This window comes from Dendropsophus ebraccatus, chromosome 13, assembly GCF_027789765.1.
Source record: "Dendropsophus ebraccatus isolate aDenEbr1 chromosome 13, aDenEbr1.pat, whole genome shotgun sequence".
NCBI classification, from domain to species: domain Eukaryota; kingdom Metazoa; phylum Chordata; class Amphibia; order Anura; family Hylidae; genus Dendropsophus; species Dendropsophus ebraccatus.
The window spans coordinates 67,754,480-67,781,917 of record NC_091466.1 but is presented as its reverse complement, the minus strand read 5'-3'; the positions used below and the strand labels follow the sequence as shown (position 1 = coordinate 67,781,917).

The 27,438-nt window shown below is 41.8% G+C and overlaps 1 protein-coding gene across 8 annotated transcripts in view; it reads left to right on the top strand.

Annotated features, from left to right (window-relative positions):
• Window positions 1–27,438, top strand: part of BEGAIN (brain enriched guanylate kinase associated) — a 597,092-nt gene that overhangs the window by 432,761 nt on the left and 136,893 nt on the right. For all 8 annotated transcript variants that reach the window (XM_069949877.1, XM_069949884.1, XM_069949883.1 and 5 more), the window contains one exon: window positions 11,983–12,143. The gene's annotated coding sequence lies outside the window, so the exon portion shown is untranslated. The remainder of the gene's footprint in view (window positions 1–11,982; window positions 12,144–27,438) is intronic.

Here is a 27,438-nt window from a genome sequence, read left to right as displayed (position 1 = left end):
AGTTATCCAGCCATAAAGCAACTCAAGATTGTACTTTCCTAAAGCCATTTGCAGAATTGTGCTCCCAAGCATAAAGCAGATTATGAAGGCTGAGGGTGAAACCTTGCGGGATATTTTGGGATGACTTGTAAAAGCTATTCTAAAACAGACGATTCATGTAATGGATGACAAGCAGGGGCCCAAGTGTGTGTTACAAAGGGATTCAAGGCTGTCACGTCCATTGAAGTCGATTTTAATACGTCTCGATGGCTTCAGTGCTGACGGCTGACATGAGACAATGGTGACAAGTCTTTCTGCGTCTCACAACGGAGCTGAGGTTTAGAAGATCCGTTTAATTCCGGAGGCTGACTCTCCTCGGAGAGCAGGCAATGTGGAACAGCTGTCAGCTGAAAAGGCGCAGGGTTTGAAATCCCCACAGAGAAACCCGTGACAAACACAGAAAAAACTGCAAACTGTGACATACAAGATATTGCTTCTCACTTAACAAATGAGGATAAATTGATACCTGTCAGCCATGCAGAGCTGTAATTTGTATGTTCTTTTTTATGCAAAGTACATCATCTGTAGAAACTTTGAAGCAAGAACAAATGAACCTTTTCAACATTGGCTGATAATTATGTAGATTTTCACTGTAAAAAGCTTCTATATTTATACCCCTCCCAGCGGTGCAGGAAGAATGGGCCAAGAAGTTGCAAATTCACCCAGGCCAGAGAAGCTTAGGTGGGTCACAATGAGGTCACACTCATTGTAGAGGGAGGCATCACATACCCCAAAAGCAGCTAAGTATTAGCAAAGTTATAATCAAGAATCATGAATGGGTTACCTTACGATTTAAAGGGGTTATCAGTCACTTTTCATATATTGCTGCCCTTTATATAAAACATAAAAAACATCTTATCCTTACCTCTCCATGTTACCCTAATGTCCTCCTGCAGTGTCTCCGGGTCACTTTCTGACCACTACCTCCAGGACGAAATTGTCTCAGCATTGACAGCCAATCACTAACAGAGATGGGACAGTGCTGAGGCCAGTGATTGGCTGCCGAGACAAGTTTGTCTTACAAGTACCCACAGTCTGTGGGGGACCCAGAGACATGGCAGGAGGACATCTGGGGAGCACATAGAGGAAGGAATGAGATGTTTGTTATGTTTTATATAAGAGCAGCAATATATCAAAAGTACCAGATAACCCCTTTATTGTTATCACCTTGTTGGGGGCTAATTTACTGGGATCCATGTTTTTCTGAGGGTAGTTTGACTTATGATAAAAGAAAATAAAAAACACTGAAGAATCCATTTGTTTTGTGTGTTAATAACTGTGCTGCCTGGTTGAGCAGTCCTACAAATCCCAGAATGCATTGCTTTCTCTCAGCTCTTCTTTATAGCCCTCCCACCCTGTGTCCTCCCCTCCCCCAGAACTCCTTCTATTTCCCCATTTCCCCACCAAGAGCTTCTGCGGAAATTGCTCTACCTAGCAAACTTTCTCTCCAAAAAACAAAGCGGGAGATGTATCATCTGGGCAATTTTTTTGCACAGTCAATTATTACACACTGGGCATATTCTTGGTTTCTTTGCACAAAACTTACTACTAGGCATAAATGCATAGATAATTTGTATGCAATTTGTTTTGTGCAATCATCATCAGCCCATGTAAAAGGGCCAGCGATCAGCTGACCAAAGATAAATATCTTATTCAGCAGCTGATTGGATTTATGCAAGTTTATGCAATGGGTGGCTGACAGCGAGGAATTTAAAGGGTCATTATTGGCAGCTCGTTGGCCCTTCTAATTGGGCCTTAAAACAGTGTCAGCTGTAATATACTATTAGGTGTGGTTTGTCCCCCCCCCACCCCCCCCCCCCCCCCCCCCCCAGCGGATGTCGGGAAGTGGTTCAGATTGGCCGCTCTTTCAGTCAGACCACTCATTCTCTAAAAGAGTAATCTGAGATTTTAATTCAAGTTTAATCAAATAATCTCAAATGGTTTTAATAAAAAATTTACTTTTAAAGATGTGTGTCTCCTTGACAGATTCTCATTCTCATTAAGTCCTCCATCTTTATGCTGATCACATGCTTCTGATACTTTTCCTCACTGTCTTCAACCTTTTAAGCAAATTGTTATCTCAGTTCCTGCAGTCTTACGATTGTAAAAGAAAAAAAAATCATAAAACACGAAGCTCTATCTCATACACGGCAGGACGTCTCCTCCGCTTGGTGTGTAAACAAATGTTACGAATTCTGCAAAATCCAAGGTTGATTGGAGTCATCCGCGGGATCTGTTTGTATTTGTTTCCTTTTTTTTTCTTCTAATGTAGTTCCCCTACATGGGAAAGTGTTTCTAGGGCTTCAGCAAGTGGGGTTTCACAATCCCTTAATCAAAGGTTGTCTTGCTTGGACCTTCAGAGATGTATGGAAATCTGTGAGGGTACCTGGAAATAAGTAGGGGATATGAAGCACTACATGAAAACATTGAAACAATAGGCTATTCAAGAACTGTACGGACATGTTGGGTCCTCCAGACTGAAAGACGCTCTTTGTAGCTACTTGATTGCCCTCTACCTTAAATTGTCTTAGTATGAAAATAGTAATTACGTTAACAATCATGTCCAAAGTAATTCCATAGAGTGCCTCCAGAACTCATCCCAGATGTATAACTATGTGGGGCCATTACAAATCACTGTAATGTAATAAAAAAAATGGGGCTGCCATGTTATTGTTCCCATTATAGTTCCTGTTAGATTATAATTATCAGTGCCAACTTGATAATATTCCATGAACAACACCAGCTAGAGATTCTCAATAGTGCCACACAAAAATTAACCCCATAGCGGTGCCAGTCCAAAATGACCCATAAATAATGCCAATAAGCACTCACCCCCATTAGTAGTGGCAATTAGAGAATAGGAATGCCAGCAAGAGAGAACCTCAACAGTGCCTTGCCAGATGGTTTACTTATAACATGCCAACCATATAGTAACCTTGCAACAGTGCCTGCCAGATCGTTCCCCTATAATAATGGCAGCCATATAGTAACCTTATTACAATGCATGTCAACGTGTCCCAAAAACAATGCTTATAAGTGATTACTCCTATTAACAACACCAACCAGAATATACCCTGGGAATGCCTGCTGGGAATTGCCTAAACCCTATAACAGTGCCAACCTGATAGTAACCCTAAAACAGTACGTTCAGTACCAGTGTCCCATAGAAAATGACTATTAGTGAGAACCCCCTTTAACAGTGCCAGATAGAGAATACCTCTTGAACGTCTGTCAGAGATTACCTAAAAAGTACCCTTTTCCAGACAAATAGTAACCCAGCAACAGTACCTGCCACATAATACCCCTATAGAAGTACCAGCCAAATTCAGGATGGCAAAAAAAGAAGAAAAAAAAGTAGGAAACTCACCTTACCAATCTCCCGCTGATAACCCCTTGTCTATGCCCCTTGTCTATGGGGTTGTTCACTGAGCTAAAGGCAGAAAATGTAATTAAATTAAAAAAAAAACCCAAAACATAACCATTACCCACATGATCAATTCCCAGCATTGATGGTCCTCAATGGCATTTTTTAATTTGTTGCAGTGATGTCATATTGTCACATGACCCCTGTAGCCAGGGATGGTGATGCTCGTGTGAATGCCACAAATCCATCGGGGCCAGTGATTGCCATCATGTGGTGGTTTTGTATGTATTGCAGCAATGTATGTATCACAACTGCACCTGGTTGGAGTTAGTGGCCAAAACTGAGGCCCCTAATAGGTGGTACAGTAAGTTGACCACCCTTGCAGTAGACAATGGCGACTTGCATTCTACTGGTGGGTTTGCATAGCAATAATAGCATGAAAAGAGTCCTATTATGTAACTGTCTGCCTAGTGACTAACTGCATTCACGCAAAGTCAAATTTACATAATCTGTCAAAATTCATGTTATTGTGATTTTTTTACAATGCCGGGACTACTTTTTTTGTGATATGATGCATAAAGAAGTCCAGCGCTTATCATCATGCTCAATTTCTATAGAAAAAAATAATTCAATACAAGATGAAAGAGACGTAAGTTATAAATAACTCCTATACATCCACCTCCACACTGCTAATGAATGGCGGGATGTGGAAGGAAGAGAGCGCTACCAGTTCTGAGCCTCTGGCTTCCTGGTGCTTCTAGTAATATATTCAAAAGAACATTTATCTCGGGATGCCAGGGAATCGATGCAAACAGCTCTCAATTAACCAATACACAGGAATACATTTCTCTATGCATGGTTCCGCTTATTTGTAACTGTTTGGAGGCAATTTATTTTGTGATGATATTCCATTCCTTCTGTCATGTATTGTATTTGCATGTCTATTCAGTCTTTATACATGGATACAAATGGTATCTAGAGACTCGGGCAACATCCTCCTGGACACCAGGGAATAGAGTAATGAACCACTAGACACCAGGAAAGAGGGAATCAATTGACTGGACACAAAGGAATAGTGAGAGACTCCAGCCTTATACATATGCAACTGGGAGAGCCAAAATACACTCATCGGGGGATTCGCCCCTTTTTCGTGACGTGCGCCTGACGTATCCATCTTTCGCCTGATGGGGGGGTGTGACCCCCTCCCGCATATGATTACATCTGGAAACAGGTGTAAACCAAGCAAAAATCTAAGAGGCGCGTGGCTCCTAGCAAATCTAGCAGGAGAAAGGGGGTGGGGCCTTATATAAGACTGACATTCTCATACGCCAGTCTTGATGAATGTCCCCCTTTGACAACAACCAAAAACAATGCACCAAAAACAATGCACCAAGATAGAATGTAGATAGATTTCTGAAAAACTGGGCAAGCTGTTATGTTTGGTATGTGGCCCCTGTCATATGCCACAGGGAAGGCACAGATTCTTGCCTTGTCCCTAGCGTATGTAAGCTGTAAAGCCTGCTTTCCTGATGGGCGTAGCAAAGCATAACAGAGGCATGGCCACCTCTTACACCTCAGGCTGGGTTCACACTGAGGAATAGTTGAGGAATTAGGTGAGGAATTGAAGATAAATTCGCTCTTATTTCAGCTTGAAATTACTCCTGTAAAATATGTACAGACCAATGTCCTATTGTGTTCAATGGGATTTCTGCTCTGTCGATCACACTGCTGCTGAATTTCCAAGCAGAATTTTCTGCTGCTAATTTGCTTTCTGCCCAAAGAATTGACATGTCAATTCTTTGGTCCCGTTCACACTGAGCAAGAATGACATGTCACTTCTTCGAGGGGAAAGCAGCGGAGAAGCGCACGCCCTCTCATTCACTCAAAGCAGGACACTGAACACGGCGGGATTCCGCGGAATTCCAACGTTCTTGCTCAGTGTGAACGGGGCCTTTGGGCGGATTCTGCTAGAGAAATCCTATAGAAGTCAATGGGGGCTTAAATTCTGCTTGCATTCTGCTCAAATTCAGCTCCTATTCTGCCAGAGCTGAATAGGCGAGAAATTTCAAGCAAAAAACTTGCCTCTTCAAATCCTTGAGAATTCCTGTGTGAACCCAGGCTCATTTATCAAGGCTTTACGCCTGTAAATTTGTTCGAATTCCTGCCCCAATCGCAGGTCCCGCCAGATTCACCAAGGAGCGTGCGCCTCTTAGTGAATCCAATGGGGTAATTGGGGGAAGGGCCCAATTTAAGGCGTACAAGCATGGTGGTATTAATAAATGTTCCCCTGGATTTTGCCACAAGAGAGTGTAAAAGTTCTCCCCCTGCTGCCCTACCAAGAAATGCTCCCAACGGGTCTGTCATAAGTGTATTAGTGTTCAATAGACACAAAGGATTCCGTCATTTGAATAGCACAAGTAGGGCTGCACAGCAAAGCTGCTGATGGAGATCCCAATGTAGGTGTTGAACTACAGTGTGAACACAGCCTTAGTTACACATCCACTCGTCTTCTCACCTTATGTAGAATAATGTTTTTTAACGGTTCCTTTTCTAACATTTCCCATCATTCCTAGAGCTATAAATGTTACTGTATAACGCTTCCGGCGTAGCGTTATCTCACCTTCGTCTCAGTCAGAGATGAATTTGCTTACAGAACGTGCAGGATAATAAGAAATAACTGGTTTCTGTATTTTTCTTGTATATCCCTGAATACACGGCTTGCCGTTTCATCACATCAGCCCGCAGATAATGTCAACAATAGTAGCCGCGTGTTGCCTTATCATTTTATTACAATACACAGAAATTGTATAGTCGCCGGTTATTTAATCCTCTGCATAAATGTTTGCATTGTTCCTGGTCAGAGATAAGCTGTAGTGAATTTAGATTTCAGCAAGGGCTCGACTTGGCTCTGATCATCATTTGGTTACTGTAAGCAAAACTCTGTCAATTCTCTGTCTTCCAGAATCTTCAGAACATTTTTTACTTTTGTAATTTGAAAATGTTTGTATCACGGCCTGGTGGCAGGACTCTATGATATGCCCTATATACGGATCGGCCGCTATGGCCTCCTCCAAACAATTGCCGTCTCTGCAAATATAGTTGGCCACTGACCATAAAGAAAAAAAGAAACTGGCACTCAGTTTCCTTAGGACCAATGACAATTAAGTAAGTGACTTGGAGTCCTGATGATCAGACCCCCATATGAGTGTCATTGTAGGACCCCCTACTATTCAGCACAGTGTAGGAGATAGTACTAGACATTAGGGTTTATCGTCTTGTTGGAAGGTAAAACTTCATCCCAGTCTGAGATCTAGAGCATTTAGGATCAGATTTTCATAATAATATCTCTATTCTGTGCTGCTGAAACCCCTACAGCACGATGCTGCCACCGCCACGCTTTACTGTAAAGATAGTATCGGCAGATGAGGAGCAGCTCCTGGTATCCTCCAGATATGACACTTAATATTCTATCTTGAATTAATCAGGGCAGAAAATCTTTTTTTCTCAATTTTTTTGCAAACTCTCTGCATATTTAATGCATCTGAGGATGAGAAGCTTCTTTCTGGTCACTGGGGGAGGTTGCAGTCAGGGTTGACTTATTGGCAGTTCTTCCCATCGGCTCAGGATCTTTGAAGCTCAGCCAGAGGGACCATTGTGTTCTTGGTCACTTTTCTTACCAAGTCCCTTGCCCTCTCAGTGCTTTGGTTGGGTACAGCTCTAGAAAGAGTCCTGTTCCAAAACTTTCATTTTAAGAATTATGGCACCCACTGTACTCTTGGCAAACTTTTAGTGAAGCAGATGTTTTTATACCCTTTTCCACACAATCCTGTCTCTAAGTTCTATAGGCTGTTCCTTCCCCTTCACGGCATTTGCCCTGATATACATCGCCATCTGTGAGACCTTATATACGCGGCGTTGTCTTCCCAACTCCTGTCCGCTCAGCTAAATTCGGTCAAAGTGCAGAAACAACATCTCAGAGATGATCAAGAGGAATGGGATCCCAGGGATAAATATTATGGGGGGGGGGGATTTATGAAACTTACAGCAGGGGCGTATGCCAAGGAGAAGGTGCCGATTCGCCCCTTCTCCCTGGTGTACGCCTGCTGTATCCCCTGCTTGCCTAATGGAGGGATTAAGGCACGGCTGGGAGGTTTGTGCTGCAGGTTTGTGCAGGAACCTGGGTTTGCCAGGTGATGTGTTAGCAGTGGGTCAGGTGGTAGTGTACCAACTCGACACTTGTCATGGTGGCCAGGAGTGGTAGCGCCCATCCCTGGGTACACTGACACATGGCTTTGAATTGCTTTACTTGAATAGAATTTACTGTAGTTACTTTAGACATGTATAGCTGTTAGGTGGGTAAGGTGAGTAAGGGGTCTACCAAGGGGGCCTTGCCCAAGTAGTAATAGTAGTGCCAGTGTGACCTGGCTGCAGAAGACTTGATGGGAGAGATCACAAAGGGCCAGATCTGGTAGCACAGACCACAGGTTTGCACAACCAGGTGTAGCTAGCCACTCAAGATTACCCGAGATTGCCAAGCAAGGACCAATGCAGTACGTCGGCTTTACTGCTCTTTGCTCCACTGCAGACAGTGCAGTCAGCTGAATGAAGTCCTAAATAGCAACTTTAGAGAAAGATGGTCACCCCAGACATAGGCAAAGGTTACCCCCTTTTTGTGGTAGTTTCTTCTCTTTATGCTTTAGCACTGCAAAGCTAGCTGAAGGCTGTAAGTATTCAGAAAACCTACTGATAGCATAGAGTCCTGTGCATGGCACCTGGCCTCTGGGCCAGGCCCTAGAGTAATATTTCTGTAGAAACACACAGGTCCTACTTCTCCTCACAATATATACTTCGGAGGGAACCCTGCAATTGGTTAGGAGGAACTTTTTGAAATCCCTAAACCTTGGCCACCAATAGGTATAGTGTTGTGTGGTACCCAGCTCAAGGATTGAACAATAACAGTGGCAAACATCACGTAACATTAGTGCACATTCACCCCTTATAATACTTTTACTTTTAGCTGTGCTAAGTACATAAAAGTAGTGAGACACCATGTGGTGGGAGCATTAAAATACAGGCCTTCAGGCCAGAGCATTCAAACACATAGTATTTTACAATAGGTGTTCTGAGACAGTATTGGCACACCTGCTCTGGGACACTACATTTGTGTCACTGTCTCTTATTGTAAATGATGTAGGCACAGATAATACTGCCTCCTTGTTTTTTTATCATATAACTTATGTAAGCACAGATAGTACTACCTCCTTTTCATTCCCTGTAAATAATATAGGCACAGATAATACTATATTTCTCCCTGTCTCCACCTGCAATGATATATGTTTGATACAGACACAGACTCCATACTGCATACTTGTCTCTCCTAATAACTTATGTAGGCACAGATAGTACTTTCTTAATATCTTAAAATTAAAATATAGGCAGTCTATATATGGTATATGTCTATAGTCTCTTTAAAGTGAATGTTACCTATTTTTATTATTATTATTATTATTATTATGCATGTATAGAACGGCGCAGGGAATTTGGTGTCGTGGTCTGTTTTTTCAACTGCGGCCCAGTTCCCGTGTACAGCGCCAGTCTGTTCACAGGTACCGGGCTGGCATGCCCCCAGTGGGAGGTAACCCCTGCCCCTCTATGCCGTGGCTCTATTAATTCTACTGGAACCGGACCACGGTTCAAAAAACGGACTGGGGCATCGGCTTCCCCGTGCCGGCGCCGTTCTGTTCATGGGTAATACGTGATGGCACATTTGCTTTAAAGGGGTGCTCCAGCGTGGGGGCACTTTTTTGGGGGGACCAGGGAGGAGGTCGCTGAAATAAAAGACGTCCACTTACCTCCCCGCATCACTGCGCTCCGGTGCCCGGTTCCCGGCCGCTTCCGGGTGTCTGACGCGGGCCCGAGACGTGACGTCTCAGGTCCACTCAGTGAAGGAGGCGGGATCCGTTTGAAGTCCGCTCGGATCCCGCCTCCTTCACTGAGTGGCTGAGCGACTATCCTCCATATTTGTAAGATATTGTTATTTTTTGTATTGAGACGATCATTACATTATACTGTTTGCTATGTTGCTATCATTGTCATATTTCTCTGCGGACATTTCATTTACAACCTTCCGTTCCCTTTCGACCATTATTTTGATGAAATCCTTTTTGCAGATTAGATTGCGCATTATCACAATGAATTAATTACATTTCTGAGGAATGAGACGGCTGCAGAGGGCAGATTAGTGATTGTGAGCTGAAGTGGCACACAAATAAATTCCTATTGATTCATTGCTCTCAACATCTCTACCACCGCCATTTTCCAATTAAAACAGTCTTATCCAAGCAGCGAGCTGGAAAGTGATGTGGAGACTGAGCATTGTATGGAGTCACAAAGACTGTGACAATAGCTACCAAGGCTTTCTGATTACATTAATTACCCTCGTTGCTTCCTGTCATCCAATCATAAATATGACTGATCAACATTGTGTTTACTGTATGTTATCGTGGAAGGAAAATCACAGGGCTAATATAGTTGTCTTAACAGGAGGAGCCATGTTGTTTACAATATTATTTAAGTACTGTCGGGGAGATGTATCTTAAATAAAGCCCCGTCCCCATTCACCCCGCCAGGTTTACAAAGAGGTGCACGCCTCTTAGTAAATCAGGCAGGACCGACACCTGTCACACAGCAGGTGCAGAAGTCAATATCTGCTCCTTAATCATGATAACTATGCTGCAGGACGAGACTGTGCCCCCTCCCCTCTTTGCAGTGGCCGTCTGACAGAGAATAAGTTAAGTGGGGTATATCTATGCTATGGTAAAGGCATTGATTTTTGCGTAAACCAGGTGGTAAAGATATAGGGGGAGATTTATCAAACTGGTGTTAGGTAGACTTGTCTTTGTTGCCCCTAGCAACCAAAAAGATTCCACCTTTCATTCCTCAAAGATTCTTTGAACAATAAAAGGTGTAATCTGATTGGTTGCTAGGGGCAACAAAGACAATTCTACTTTACACCAGTTTGATAAATCTCCCCCGTACTGTAGATAGCCCTGCCTCCCTGTCTCTTCTTGTAACTGAGGAAGGTACAGATAGCACTGCCTCCCTGTCTCTTCTTGTAACTAAAGAAGGTACAGATCGCACTGCCTCCCTGTCTCTTCTTGTAACTAATGAAGGTACAGATCGCACTGCCTCCCTGTCTCTTCTTGTAACTAATGAAGGTACAGATCGCACTGCCTCCCTGTCTCTTCTTGTAACTGAGGAAGGTACAGATAGCACTGCCTCCCTGTCTCTTCTTGTAACTGAGGAAGGTACAGATCGCACTGCCTCCCTATCTCTTCTTGTAACTAATGAAGGTACAGATCGCACTGCCTCCCTGTCTCTTCTTGTAACTAATGAAGGTACAGATCGCACTGCCTCCCTGTCTCTTCTTGTAACTGAGGAAGGTACAGATAGCACTGCCTCCCTGTCTCTTCTTGTAACTGAGGAAGGTACAGATAGCACTGCCTCCCTGTCTCTTCTTGTAACTGAGGAAGGTACAGATAGCACTGCTTCCCTGTCTCTTCTTGTAACTGAGGAAGGTGTAAAAAATAATGGCACAGTTATTCTTGTCTCACTGTCTCCCCTTGTAAATAATTAGATAAAGATAATACATCATTCCTGTCTCTCCTTGTTAATTGTATAGTTGCATATGTTACTACTGCCTTGTCTCTACCTGTAAATTATGTACTGCAGGCATAGATGGTACTTACCCTCTGTCCCTGTTTTTAAATGATGTGTGTACAGACAGTACTGTCTCTGTCTCTCTCTGTAAATGATGTGTATACAGACAGTACTGTCTCCTTTTCTCTCTCTGTAAATGTGTATACAGACAGTACTGTCTCCTTGTCTCTCTCTGTAAATCATGTGTGTACAGATTACTGTCACCTTGTCTCTCTCTGTAAATAATGTGTATACAGACAGTACTGTCTCCTTGTCTCTCTCTGTAAATGATGTGTGTACAGACAGTACTGTCACCTTGTCTCTTCATGTAAATGATATAAGCAGATAGTGCTGACTCTTTTTCCATGTAAATAATGTAGGCACAGATGGCATTGCTTCTATGCCTTTCCCTTTAAGTAGTGTATGCACAGATAGTACTACCTACCCCGTTTTCTGTGGGAAGTCATAAAGCAGTCACTCTTGCATTCATTCACATAGAAGAAAATCTGAAGATAAATGGATTTAGAAAAATGGATTATATAGAAATGTAATTTTTGGTAGATTTATGAAGGAAGCACTTTATGTGCTTCTTATACCCCAGTTAATCCAGAGGAAGGCAGAGAACAACTTTGTAAGGTGAATCTCAATCTCCCATGGGCAATAAAGAGACTATAAATCAACCAAACTACAGCCTAAACATAATCAGTCTAACCAGTAACTTTGTGATAACCAAAAAGTCTGTAACTATGGATTGATGAAAGCAAAGCTCTGCGTCTGACCACCCTGTCTGGTAATTACAGCCGCGCTCACAAGAAATTGCTTGTTGATTAATGTAATTGGGAAGAATCAATCATTCGTCTCCTCTTATCCTTTATCATTAGAGTCACCTTGGAGGCGATCCCTCAAACCCAACACTAGTTCCAGCATGTAAAGAGCATCACTGGTCACCACTCCAAACATGCTGAGATCTCAGCTATGAACTTTAATCACAGAAATTATTCTCTGCTTGATAATAACAACTTCTAAAGCTACAAAATTACAAGTAAGTGCATAAAATGTCAAGTGATAGTACTTTATAATAATCTGGCATTTTGGCGATTTTATAATTTTACACACTTAGAACAAAATACAATATATTTTGTCCATGGAGAACAGAATCATAGTATAGTAGTGATATTCTTATATATGAGTATGATAGTAGATATATTCTTGTATACAGGAGGCAGTATTATAGTAGTTATATTCTTGTATTTAGGGATTAGTATTATAGTAGTTATATTCTTGTATACAGGAGGCAGTATTATAGTAGTTATATTCTTGTATTTAGGGATTAGTATTATAGTAGTTATATTCTTGTATTTAGGGATTAGTATTATAGTAGTTATAATATTTTATAGAAAAAGACCGGCACAGCAAGCCCATATACAAACACCTGCGGGGAGCACTATGTGCTTAGCTGGACTCCATGTTCAGACCTCATACTTTAGCACGTGTGGGGTGCTCAGCTATATAGAAGCTTAAAAAGACAGTAACAGTTCATTCATAAAGAAGAGGAAATGAAGCGGCACTCACCACTGTATGCGTGCAAAAATTCAGTGCTTATTTATTCGTCCGCAAATAGCAAACATATTTTCTTAGCAGGTAAGACGCCAACACTTCATGATGGTAACAGGTGACAGCTGTTTCGCTTGACTAAGCTTCTACAGACCTGCCTCTTTCGTTCACGTCACTTCAGATATACCTAAATTCTCCTCCCATCTGAGTCACGTGAGCGAGATCGGCTTACAATAATCGTGCATATGGTGATTTAAAAACAATGTATCATCATTACTAGTGTGTTTTATTAATATTTACAAAAATACACTTAGATCCACTCTATCATTTAACCCCAGGTTTCCCTGGGCATTGGTTTTCAAAATCCAATGTGCTTCCAATTGCATAAGACGCCTGCGTCTATTCGGTCCCGGCTTTGCTCGTTCAATGCCACAGAATGACAATGCATTTGGATCATTACCGTGATTTTCCCTTACATGGTCTATTAATCTATGTGATCCCTCACTTGTCCTGATAGATCGTATGTGTTCACGAAATCTGGTGTGAACTGGGCGTATAGTGTTACCTATATAAAACCGCCCACATTCGCACCAGATCGCGTACACTACATAATTTGTCCGACAGCAGATAAAGTCTTTTATTTTGACTTCTATTCCCCCTATATTCAGGTATTTATTGGGAAAGAATTGGGGGCACCAATTACAGTTGCCACATTTGTGATTACCTATCGGGGTCATTTTATCTAACCAATTAGTTTTTTGTTTTTTGTATCTGCTGTTCACTAAAATATCTTTTAGGTTTTTACTTCTTTTAAACGCAATTATAGGTTTTTGCTTCCCTATGACTTCTAGTGATGGATCATTTTCGATCAAGTACCAATATTTTTGAATAGTTTTTTTTATTTTATCTGCCATTGTTCCGAACTGAAAAACAAAAGTGAAGCGTTCTGGTAGTTTATTTTTATTTATATTTTTATTGTCCTTTTTAGATGTTAAGACTGCTTTCTGATTTTTTACTTTTTGTGCTTTTTTTTAGGGCTTTATCTAATATTTTGGAGGGATAACCTCTTTCAATGAATCTGTTATATAGTTCCTTAGCTTGTTGAGAAAAACCTTCTTCTGTACTGTTAATTCTACGGAGACGTAAAAATTGGCTATACGGTATGGATTGTTTCATATGCAGTGGATGATTGCTCTTGTAATGTAGTAATGTATTGCATGCCGTGTTTTTTCTATACCCATAAGTAACAATTTTATTGTCCTCTATTTTAACTAATACGTCTAAAAATTCAAGTTCTAATGGTCCTATTTTGCTAGTGAATCGCATGTTCATTTCATTTTCGTTATTTAAATAATTTACAAAATCATCAAAATCTGTTTTAGATCCTCCCCAAATGATGAAAACGTTGTCCACAAATCTAACATAGTTTCTTATGTACTTCAAGAAAGGGTTAGATGGTCCAAAGACATAACGCCTTTCAAACAGAGCAATGAATAGATTGGCGAACGTGCACGCAGTGGGCGTGCCCATCGCTGTACCATGTTTTTGGCTATACCATGTGTCATTGAATTGAAAGGCGTTATGTCTTAAGATGAACTCTAAAGAGTCACATACAAAATTTATAAAGTCATCATTTTTGTCACTCTCTTGCAGGATTTCTCTAATTGCCTGTACTCCGAGGTCTTGAGGAATCCTCGTGTACAGGCTTTCAATATCAATCGATGTTAATATACATCCATCCTCCCATTCCATATCTCCCAGTACTCTTAAGAACTCGTTAGTATCTTTGACAAGCGCTGGAACACTGTCAAGGAGTGGTCTTAATAACCAGTCTACATACTTTGAAATATATTCCGTTACGGATCCCACCACGGAGACAATCGGTCTACCGGGTGGGGCAACCAAACTTTTATGTAATTTGGGTACAAAGTACCAACATGGATTAGAAGGTGAAGAGGGAATAAGTTTCTCAGCCATCTTCCTTGACAGTGTTCCCAGCTCTACATATTTCCGTAATAAGGTACGTAGATGTGACATATACTTTTCAGTAGGGTTTTCTTTTAGTTTTTCATACGTCGCATCGTCATTGAGCTGGCGATACGCTTCTTTTTCATAATAATCTCTACTCATGAGCACTGTGTTTCCCCCTTTGTCCGCTTTCTTAATAATAATGTTACCTTGTTTTTTCAACCACTCTAGGGCCTTTTTTTCATCCAAGGTCAGGTTAGATGGCTCACGGGGGTAACACAGTGCTCTGAGTTCTTCCAACACTCTATTCTGAAACAGCCCGATGTTACTACCTGGAGGAATCTGGGGAGAAAAGTTAGATTTTATACCTCCTACAAAAACATCATGCGTATTTTCAAAAATAGAAAAATCATCTCCTCCTGATAACTCGGTCATAATTTCCTCATCTGTGGCATTATAAAATGGACTGAACCCTAGTGGGCTGATACTAACTGGTATTTCCCCCTCTCTTTTATTCTCATCCGATGTTGGTACATCTGAAAAAAACTTTCTCAAGCTTAATTTTCTAACTGATTTAAATAAATCTATTTCAAATTCTGTGAAATTAAAAGGTTCAGGGAGACAGTATGTTAAACCTTTAGAGAGTACTGATATTGTCGCCTCACTCAAGGGTATGTCCGTTAGATTTACCACTATAGGATTATTATTTTTTTCAATTTTTTCCAAGCTACTTTCTTGGTTCTCTTCTGATGATCTTTTGGTGACCTTTCTTGTGTGTCCCCTCCTCGTTTTCCTCCTCTTCCTAAAGGGTTAACAGCTTGTGAGGTAGTAGCTGTCTGTTCTCCTTCAGTTGTAGATCTTGGTTCGTCCGATTGGCTAGAGTCCGATTCAGTTGTTAAAAAGTCAGTAGTACGTTTTTTTGACGGTTTTCTCTTTTTGTAGTGTTGTTGTTTAAAGGTTCTTTTTCTTACTTGTTGAGTGAATATTTGTCCAGTTTCATAATCATTTTTGTCCCTTATAAATTTATCCCGTTTCTGTTCTTTTATTATTGATTGCAAAGGGATTAGTTTTTTGTCTAATTTCTTTAAAAAAACACTGAAGTCGCTTTCTTGTACTCTTGTTTTTAGTTCATCTTTGGCTTTGGATAATTCATCAGTAATTTTAGTATATTCTTCTTCGTTACGTTGTAAAATTAATTTCAGCATATTTAAGGAATAATTCAGATGTAATTCATCCCATTTTTGCATAAATACCGGGTCGTTTGCAAACTGTGATGCCTCTTTGTAATTTCTTAGTCCGCGGGGTGTTCTATTATTATCATCATATGATTTTAAAGATTTTATTGTCCAGTATAGACGTATTTCTTTCTCCGCTAGTTGGAAGATTTTAGCTTCTAAGCTTTTCATGCTTAGGATATTAAGTGTATTTTGTTGTTCACACATAGCAAAGAAGTTGTTGGCGTCTTTTCTTCCTGCATTAATACCTTGGTCTGTTTCATTGTGTACGTCCATGCTTTCTTCCTCCATTGTGTTCTAGGGTTTTAGTTGCGTGCTCAGGTGATATAAAGTCCTATAGAACGTATAATATTTTATAGAAAAAGACCGGCACAGCAAGCCCATATACAAACACCTGCGGGGAGCACTATGTGCTTAGCTGGACTCCATGTTCAGACCTCATACTTTAGCACGTGTGGGGTGCTCAGCTATATAGAAGCTTAAAAAGACAGTAACAGTTCATTCATAAAGAAGAGGAAATGAAGCGGCACTCACCACTGTATGCGTGCAAAAATTCAGTGCTTATTTATTCGTCCGCAAATAGCAAACATATTTTCTTAGCAGGTAAGACGCCAACACTTCATGATGGTAACAGGTGACCAGTGGCGGATTAAATGTACCCTGGGCCCCGGGCTGTCCACCCAACCTGGGTCCCCCCCCCCAGTCAATTCGCCCACATTATAATCTGCTACTGCGCCTCCCCCCCCCCCCCCACTGTCCCCAATAAACACTGCCTGCCTCCCCTCCCTGCTGGCCCCAATAAACATAATGTTTGGTCCCTTGCTGCTACCCCCAGTAAGCATTGCCCACCCCACCTCCACTGCCCCCAATAAACATATCGCCACCTCACCTGGTCCCCTGATGTTGCCCCCACCCCAAGGTCACAGCAGCACAGAGGATGTCAGGAGAGGAGGGTGCTGATCTTATAGGAGAGGTCCAAGCAGCACAGAGGATGTCAGGAGAAGAGGGTGTTGATCTTATAGGAGAGGTCCGAGCAGCACAGAGGATGTCAGGAGAGGAGGGTGCTGGTCTTATAGGGGAGGTCGCAGCGCCCAGCAGCACAGAGGATGTCAGGAGAGGAGGGTGCTGATCTATAGGGGAGGTCCCAGCAGCACAGAGGATGTTAGGAGAGGAGGGTGCTAATCCTATAGGAGATAGTCCCCCTTTATAGATGGTCTCCCTCTTTCCCCCTTATAGATGGTCCTCCTCTTCCCTCTCCCCCCTTATAGCTGGTCCCTCTTTCCCCCTCTATAGATGGTCCCCCTCTTTCCCCCTTATAGATGGTCCCCCTCCTCCCTCTCCCCCCTTATAGCTGGTCCCTCTTCCCCCCCTTATAGATGGTCCCCCTCTTTCCCCCCTTATAGCTGGTCCCCCTCCCCCCTCCCCCCTCCCTTATAGATGGTCCCCCTCTTTCCCCCTTATAGATGGTCCCCCTCTTTCCCCCCCCCCCTTATAGCTGGTCCCCCTCTCCCCCCCCCCTTATAGCTGGTCCCCCTCTTCCCCCCCCCCCCTTATAGAAGCCCCCCCAGTCAGTAAATAACACACAAATAACAAAATATAACTCACCTACCCTGCGTTCCCCCGTCGATCCTCTCTCCGGCTGATGCGCGGCTGCCGGGGGTGTCCCGTCCTCTCCCCGGCAGCGCGCGCATCACACAGCTCCTAGTGCCGCCTGGGCCCTGACTTCCGGTAAGTGCGCTCCCAGTACCGGAAGTCAGGGCCCCAGGCGGCACTAGGAGCTGTGAGATGCGCGCGCTGCCGGGGAGAGGACGGGACACCCCCGGCAGCCGCGCATCAGCCGGAGGCAGCCGGAGACTCTTGTGACCGCAAGCGAAACAATGCTTGCGGTCACAAGAGTGCAGTGGCGGGCCGGGCCTCCCAGGCGGCATTATATTGTGGGCGGCAAGGCATGGGCCCCCCCGGAGCCTCGGGCCCCGGGCGGCCGCCCAAACCGCCTACATTATAATCCGCCATTGCAGGTGACAGCTGTTTCGCTTGACTAAGCTTCTACAGACCTGCCTCTTTCGTTCACGTCACTTCAGATATACCTAAATTCTCCTCCCATCTGAGTCACGTGAGCGAGATCGGCTTACAATAATCGTGCATATGGTGATTTAAAAACAATGTATCATCGTTACTAGTGTGTTTTATTAATATTTACAAAAATACACTTAGATCCACTCTATAATTTAACCCCAGGTTTCCCTGGGCATTGGTTTTCAAAATCCAATGTGCTTCCAATTGCATAAGACGCCTGCATCTATTCGGTCCCGGCTTTGCTCGTTCAATGCCACAGAATGACAATGCATTTGGATCATTTGGATCCCTCACTTGTCCTGATAGATCGTATGTGTTCACGAAATCTGGTGTGAACTGGGCGTATAGTGTTACCTATATAAAACCGATTATAGTAGTTATATTCTTGTAAATAGGAACAGTATTATAGTAGTTATATTCTTGTATATAGGAGGCAGTATTATAGTAGTTATATTCTTGTATATAGGAGCAGTATTATAGTAGTTATATTCTTGTATATAGGAGGCAGTATTATAGTAGTTATATTCTTGTATATAGGAGCAGTATTATAGTTGTTATATTCTTGTATATAGGGAGCAGTATTATAGTAGTTATAATACTGCCCCTATATACAGGAATATAACTACTATAATACTGCCTCCTATATACAAGAATATAACTACTATAATACTGCTCCTATATACAAGAATATAACTACTATAATACTGCTCCTATATACAAGAATATAACTACTATAATACTGCTCCTATATACAAGAATATAACTACTATAATACTGCTCCTATATACAAGAATATAACTACTATAATACTGCTCCTATATACAAGAATATAACTACTATAATACTGCTCCTATATACAAGAATATAACTACTATAATACTGCTCCCTATATACAGGAATATAACTACTATAATACTGCTCCTATATACAAGAATATAACTACTATAATACTGCTCCTATATACAAGAATATAACTACTATAATACTGCTCCCTATATACAGGAATATAACTACTATAATAGTGCTCCTATATACAAGAATATAACTACTATAATACTGCTCCTATATACAAAAATGCGCAATTTTGCATTTTGGGATTTTTTTGCGCTTACGCCATTTACCGTGTGAGATCAGGAATGTGATTAATTAATAGTTCGGGCGATTACGCACGCGGCGATAGCAAACATGTTTGTTTATTTATTTATTTATTTTTATTAATAAAATGGGGAAGTGGGGGTGTTTCAGACTTTTATTAGGGGAGGGGATTTTGTGTTATTAGAAATACATTTTTCTTTTACTTTACACATATACTAGAAGCCCCCCTGGGGGACTTCTAGTATATGCACTCTGATCTCTCATAGAGATCCATGCAGTATAGTTATACTGCATGAATCCATGAGATCGGCGTTCTATCGCTTTTGGCTGCTGCAGCCCGCCCCCCCCCCCCCCAACTGCCAAAAATAAACAAAATATACATATGCTTTAAATATAACAAAAATAAATATGCAGGATTGTAACAGGATTTACAATTGATAGGTTAGTTGTTTTTTTTTGTTTTGTTTTTTTTTTTTTTGCTGAGTAACTGAAGAACAAAGTTGTACAACAAACCCATACCTTCGGGAATTGTGCTGAAAAAAAGTCACCATAGAGATGTGTGATGTATTACTTATTGTGTCGGAGACCATGTAAGCGCCCAGACATCAAAATGACAGCTACAAAAAATAACCTTAAGGCAATTCGGGCATGTGCCAAATACGCTATAGCAGTCTTCCCCTTAGTTCCATGCACAAGCTCAGCACTTGGTGTCCTCCTTGGAGGGGGATTTGTCAGTATTTCTGTGCAGTTGGATTGCCAGAGATACTTTATATAGTAAGTGATATATTATTTCTGTCAGCGGATGAAGTAGAGAGGCTTCTGATTTCTTTTTCTCAAGTGTTATCAAATTAATCACGTCTATTTTTACCTTGTGATACTTTCTCCATCTGCAAATATGCTTTATTTTTCTTGCCTAATTGAAAGAGAAAACGTTTCAGCTGATGATCTTTTAGAAGCCACGCTCAGATTACCCACTTAGGCCGCATTCACGCGTTACGTGTTCCACACAGAACACGGACGGGGAATGCCAGGAACGAGAACGTGTGAATGCGGCCTTATGCACTTATGGTCCATTTACGCAAATTATCAATATGATTCGGTCATTATCATGAATTTGCATGATTAAGACGCTGCAGTACCACCTAAGGCTGTGTTCCTACAGTTGCATTTTGTTTTTACTTCAAAATTGGGGCAAAAATTTTGCTATTTTACCGCAATGGTGCAAATTGCTGTAAATTAGCACCATTTTCGCTGCAGTTTTACTAAAATTTGGTGATTGCTGCAATTTCCTAAAATTGACTGTCTGGGTCCATGATTAAATAGAGGCCCAGCGCACATTTGGATTTTACTCCTTGGTTTATTGGGATGTATTTTTGTACCCTAGTCATATATAAAAATACACACTGGGGTAGTCCCTGGTGGTCAATGGACTATGCCGTATGCAGCTTTTAGGCTGTGTTCCCACTACGTAAAAGTGATGTCCGCCTTCGCAGATGGCAATTATTTAAGCACAAATGACGGCTGCAAACAATGATTATGAACATTATTTGTGGCCACAAAGACAGATGCCATTTTTACATAGTTGGAACAAAGCCATAGGTGTCAGAAGCAGGGCCTGGTGGTCAATAGTAAACTAAAGGCTTTAAAGTGACACTGTCACCCTCTTTTTGCATTCTGACTCTGCTACACAGGTGTAATGGGTAAATGTACCAGTTTTCATACCTTATTTTACATCATACGTCATGGTGCTTGTTCAAGTAAAAGGTGATCTTTAATCATCTGCAGATTGTGCTAAGTGGGCGGGGCTTCACTGCAACTGTGCAACTTAGCCCCACCCACAGCACCACTGTAGGCCCTGCCCCTCTGTGACGTCATCTGCACATAGGCCCCCTCGACGCCGATTGCTGTGGGCCGACCTAGAGGGGGTGTGGCCTAGACCTTTAGGCCAGCCTGTTGCAATGGTCGGCGAGGGGGAAGGGCCTATGTGCCAATGACGTCACTGAGAGGCGTGGCCTTCAGTGGTGCTGTGGGCGGGGATAAGTAGCACAGTTACCGTTAAGCCCTGCCCACTTAGCACAATCTGCAGATGATAAAAGATTACTTTTTACTTGAACAAGCACCATAACGTATGTTGTAAAATAAGGTGTGAAAAAATTTACCCTTTACATTCAGAAAGCAAAAAGGGGGTGACACTTTAATCTCTTTCGTCTAAAGGTGTGAAGCCTTCTTACAGTCACTGGTGTTTAGGGACATATTCCATGACCCAGCAAAAATGTCATTTGAGCTTTACCAAATTGGTTTGACTTTGGGCTTAATGTAGGCGCAGAACTTAACAACCTTCTACTAACAACCACTGCTGTTACAACAATATAATGTACTAAAAGTTCAGCTCTGTATCTAGAGATCAGCTTGAGTACATTCTGACCAATGACATTTTTGGAGTGGATTGGAGGTCCACCACATCCCATCATAGGTAGGAGGAGATGAGAATCCCTTACGGCATCAGCAAACGCTCACACATCATACCATTGTTATAATTTTCCCGTTAATACTGTAATTTGCATAAATTAGACACATTACAAATAATACATAATTTATAATGTAGTTACCATATTTTCTACAGATTGCATTAGGAACTGTTACCATGGAGATTTAGAGGGGGGAGGGGGAAATAAAAAACAGAACCAAAATAGGCAGGTTATATCAATAAATAAACTATAAAGAAAGCTTGAGCTGTGGATTAATCAGATTCCACCACCAACTGACCACTATAGGCAAAAATGTAACTACTATAATACTGCTCCCATATACAAGAATATACAGTGGTACCTTGGTTTAAGAGTAACTGGGGTTAAGAGCACTTTGCAAGAAGAGCTTACAATTTTTCAAAATTGTAACTTGCTTTAATAGCATTGCTTTGGTTTAAGAGCTCCCTGTACTGGGTGGGAGGGGGAGTGGGAGAGGGCCATGGCCTGCATAGCGGGGTCTACAGCACTGTACTCTGACCCAGGAAGTCTCCCTCACCTTCCAAATCATAGCAGATCCAATTCTGCGGGGGGTTGCATCAAGGGACAGGACAGGATGATGTGCCCTCATCTTCCCTGCTCATTCCTTCATGCTCCCTGCAGTCTCTGTCAGCCTTTATGTTTCCCATCCTCTCATTCCTGCTATTAACTGCCTGCACTTACACTGCTGTATACAAAGGTTTCTGCCACTGTCCTCCTGCACAGCTCTGTGATTCTCACTTCCTGATTAGTCCATGCTTAACACCCTGCTTCTCTATTCTAGCCTGTTGTACTACGCTACTGCATTATGAGGATCTTCAGTTCCATCCTGTATCTACAAACTGCTGCTGTTTCTTTAGGTTTATGCAGTTACTATACATTATACTCCACATACTAATTGCTATACTGTACAGTAACTTATAACATATTCAGCAGTTTCGAAATTTTTATTTCTGTTGTTTTACATGTTATTCAGAATTATTTTTTGGGCGTGTAACCAATTGTCTGCAATTCAATGATTTTTTTTTTTATTAAAGGGGAACTCCAGATAGAGGGGAAAAAAAATAAACCTGCTGCTGAAGCAAATAGCATAGCTTACCTGTGTAACTCAGTTTTGAAACTACCAAAAATCTATTTGTTTTGGGTTTTTTGTTCTGTATTGTGCGGCTGTATTTCCTGGTTGAGCAGTCGTACAGTACTACAGGTTCCAGAATGCAATGCTTTCCCTCAGGTGTTGATTACAGTCCTTTACCCTGCCCACTACCCGCCCAAATCTGTTGCACAACATCTAGGCTGTGTTCACACATTGCACTTTCACTGTGTTACTGAATTTTTTGCAGTACTTTATAATTTCATTGTTGTCCCACCCACACAGCACACTGTTACTACACCGATTTTGGAATAAAGTAAAGAACTTTTTGAATTTATTTTTCTTCTCATCTACACGCATGTATTAGCATCTTTTATCTTTGAAGTTAATCCCTACAATAAGGACTTTATCCGATATTATCTTTCACAGGATATACTGTTTATGCCTTGTTTTTTGTCCAGGAGGGATTGGCAGTGCCGGCTCTGATCCTCTGTGCTGTTTTGCATCATTTGCAGTACTGCAATAAGACTCCAACAAGTGTGAACTTAGCCCTAATTTCACTGCAGACTTTTGCACAATCAGTGAAGTTGCAGCAGCTGCTTCTGGCTGGTCAGAGCTGGTGAACAACTCAGGGGATTGGGGGATCCAACCAAGCCTCCTGTGACATCACGTCCTGCCTCCTGTCTGCATCATCAGCCTGTGCTCAGCAAACACAATGTGAGACAGAGGCATGGAATCTCTGTTTTCTAAGGAGGGGAGGGCAGAGGGAGCATGAGACAATTGGCACAGAGGTCATTTTTTTCACTTCCTGGTTGTAAATCAGCTACCAGTTTGGCAGAACTGCACGAATATGGTCATACATTATATAGACACATCTATATAAATTTTTATGTACTTTTAATAGAAAAACAGTTTTCTTTATCTGGAGTTCCTCTTTAAGAGTGATTTGGATTACAAGAATTACTATAATACAGCTCCTATATACAAGAATATAACTACTATAATACTACCCCCTATATACAAGAATATAACTACTATAATACAGCTCCTATATACAAGAATATAACTACTATAATACTACCCCCTATATACAAGAATATAACTACTATAATACTGCTCCTATATACAAGAATATAACTACTATAATACTAACCAGTTTTTGGGTCTGGTCCTGTGGCATGGGGGTCGCAGGGCCGTCCCATGGCCCCCGTTCCCTGACTGTGCACGCCTGCGGGGTTGGTGGCCACTGACTGGCACGGTGTGGACTTAGTGTAGGGACCCATGTGTATCAGATACCGGCACGAGGTACATGGGGCAGTATGGCTTGATCAATTCATACACAAAATTCTGATGTGTTTTTTATTTAGCCAAGCGGCACTAGTATCAGCCATGGGTGTGATGTGCAGCACTCTGTTTCTTCCCTGAGCCATAACTACTATAATACTGCTCCTATATACAAGAATATAACTACTATAATACTGCTCTTATATACAAGAATATAACTACTATAATACTGCTCCTGTATACAAGAATATAACTACCATAATACTGCCTCCTATATACAGGAATATAACTACTATAATACTGCTCCTATATACAAGAATATTACTACTATATTAATGCTCCTATATACAAGAATATAACTACTATAATACTGCTCCTATATACAGGAATATAACTACTATAATACTGCTTCTATATACAGGAATATAACTACTATAATACTGCTCCCTATATACAAGAATATAACTACTATAATACTGCTCCCTATATACAAGAATATAGCTACTATAATACTGCTCCTGTATACAGGAATATAACTACTATAATACTGCCTCCTATATACAAGAATATAACTACTATAATACTGCTCCTATATACAGGAATATAACTACTATAATACTGCTCCTATATACAAGACTAACTACTAGAGTGAAGGAGTCCGTACATTCTCCTATCAAGCAGGCACTGACAATATATGGACTCACTGGGTGGTCGTGGATAAAAGCTCCCACTGACTTTATCACAGAAGAGACATAACACGTCACTTCTATTCTATGTGGTAACTGCTTCCTATTTACGTCAAGAGAGCAGAGTTTCTGATGCTGAGACTGTGTGGTTTTTCAAAATCAGTTTCTGCATCAAAAAGTACAGGGCTATTTTCATGTGAGCAAGCCCTTAGGACGTCCTGTTACAATGGGATGCTGAAATAGATCTGTGAATAGCGGCACAAGCCCCATTGACTTTAAAGGGAATCTGTCAGCACCTATTCTTGGTCTGAGGTGCTGACAGTGTGAGGAAGGTCTGTGTTTTCTAGGGCCGGCTCATACCTCTATTTTCCAGATCGGTGCTGTACTTTATGTAATTTATCCTTATAACTTATAAGAGGGGGAGTGGTGATGGCTTCGTGCTGCACTTGGTGCCGCACTTTGGCCCGCCTCACCACTACCTCCTCCTAGCTTGTATTGAATATTCATGCTGCCTGTCCCCCGGCCTCCTGGCGCCGTCATCTGTAGCTTCTTGGTTCTATGTAGTGCGCGCACACTCCCGCTGCGTGATTTGCGCATGCGCCGTACTGCGTTGGAGCGGCACTGAGTGAAGCTCCTCAAGCTGTTGCGAAACCATAACTTCCATCATGCCTGGACAGCTAAAGCTTTGGATTTGGCTGTCCATGTATGATGGGAAATGTAGTTTTGCACCAGCTGAAGAGCCACAGTTTGGAGACCCATGGCAGAGGCTTTGGCCCTCAGTGCGACTGCGCCTGCTCCTTCGTACTACGGCGCATACGTGAATCACGCTCACTACATAGAACCAGGAAAATATGACGGCGCCAGGAGGCCAGAGGATGGGCGGCATGAATATTCAATACAAGCTGGGAGGAGGTAGTGGTGAGACGGGCCAAAGTGCGGCACCAAGCCATCACCACTCCCCCTCTTCAACAGTTATAAGGATAAATTACAGAAAGTACAGCACTGATCAGGAAAATAGAGGTATGAGCCGGCCCTAGAAAACACAGACCTTCCTCACACACACACAGATTCCCTTTAATACGCCAAATGCAGTCTACCAATGACTATATATCTGGTTGTTTCCCATGTGCCCAGTTACTTTGTGGGTCTTGAAAGTCCTATATAGTAAATGTACATATGCAGGAAATGACCCATATGTAGCCTTATCCCACCGTTATGTGGATGTGGCATATCATGATTTTGCTATTCGCTTAATGCATCCGCTCTATAAAAAAAAAACTATGCAAAAACGGACAGTAAAAACGGATGCTGTTGTATGCCTTTCGTTTTCCATTGACTTACTTTATTAAAAAAAAAAAAAAAAAAACGGATCAAAATGTATCTGTTTTTTTTAACATATTGAAACGTACACAAAAATATGGTTCACCACAATTTTCTGTATGTTTTGCAAAACTGATACAGTATGACAGATTGCAAAACCGTGATGTGAACCTAGCCTGAGAAAAAAAGTTATTTTTACAATAATGGTACATTAATTTACTGCCATTTTCAGTGATTTGGGGGAAAAGCTTTGTTTCTGAGTTAAAAAATAAACTGCAAAGTGATGTCTATAGCGTTATAAGCAATTTACAATTATTATAGAACGGGGGGCCAAACTCGCTATCCTCCAACCTATGCAAAACTACAATTCCCATCATGCCTGCACACAGTGAAAGCTTCAGCTTTTGGGGGTGGTGAGTGTCTCCATAGCTGCACTCTCCTTCCCTCTATCCTCACCTGTCTGTGATGAGTGCTGAGTGGAGCTCTTTCTGGCTTTCCTCAGGACACTTCATAGGCCCAGGTGAGGTGAATCTCCTGCTGCACAGGCATATAGAGTATATACAGAAGCAGTTACATATATATATATATATATATATATATATATATATATATATATATGTATATGTATGTGTGTGTATCTGCTCATAGATCATCACACACCCCAGGTCCCCATAGCCCAGCGCTATAACATAAGCACTGCAGTCAGTATGCATACTGTATGCATGCAGATCCTGTAATGCGTTATTCTTGGGTTGTCATATTATATGTTCATTATAGTTGTATGTGACATTACTATATGTTTTTATTCCTATTTAGTGATGTTAGAGTGTGAATGTTGTGTGTTATACTATGACATCACTGTGTATATAATTTTAGTGCTGTAACTTCTGTGTGTGCCTTATCCCACTACAGTGACCTCACTGCACACATTGGGGCAGAATTATTAAAGATGCACTTCTGGTACACCACAGAAAAGGCGCAGACAACCCAGACAACCCCCTAGATTTTCGCTGGACAACCCCTTTACGAGGCACTCCTCTCTTAGGGCCAGTTCACACTGAGCAAACACGGCGCAATTCCGCGGCAGAGCCATCCGCTGCAGAATCCTGCTGTGGTCAGTGTGCTGCTTTGAGTGAATGGGAGAGTGCGCGCCTGTCCGCTCCCTCTCCTCTCCGCTCAAAGAATGAACATGTTTGCGCCGTGTTTGCTCAGTGTGAACCGGCCCTAAGAGAGGAGTGCCTCGTAAAGGGGTTGTCCAGCGAAAATCTTTTTCTTTCAAATCAACTGGTGTCAGAAAATTATACAGATTTGTAATTTACTTCTATTAAAAAATCTTGTCTTCCCATACTTATCAGCTGCTATATGTCCTGCAGAAAATGTTTTATTTTCAGTCTAGCTCACTGCTCTCTGCTGACATCTTTGGCCGAGACAGGAACTGTCAAGAGCAGGAGAGGTTTTCTATGGGGATTCATAGAAAACCGAGACAGAGTTCCTGTCTCGGTCAGAGATGTCAGCAGAGAGCACT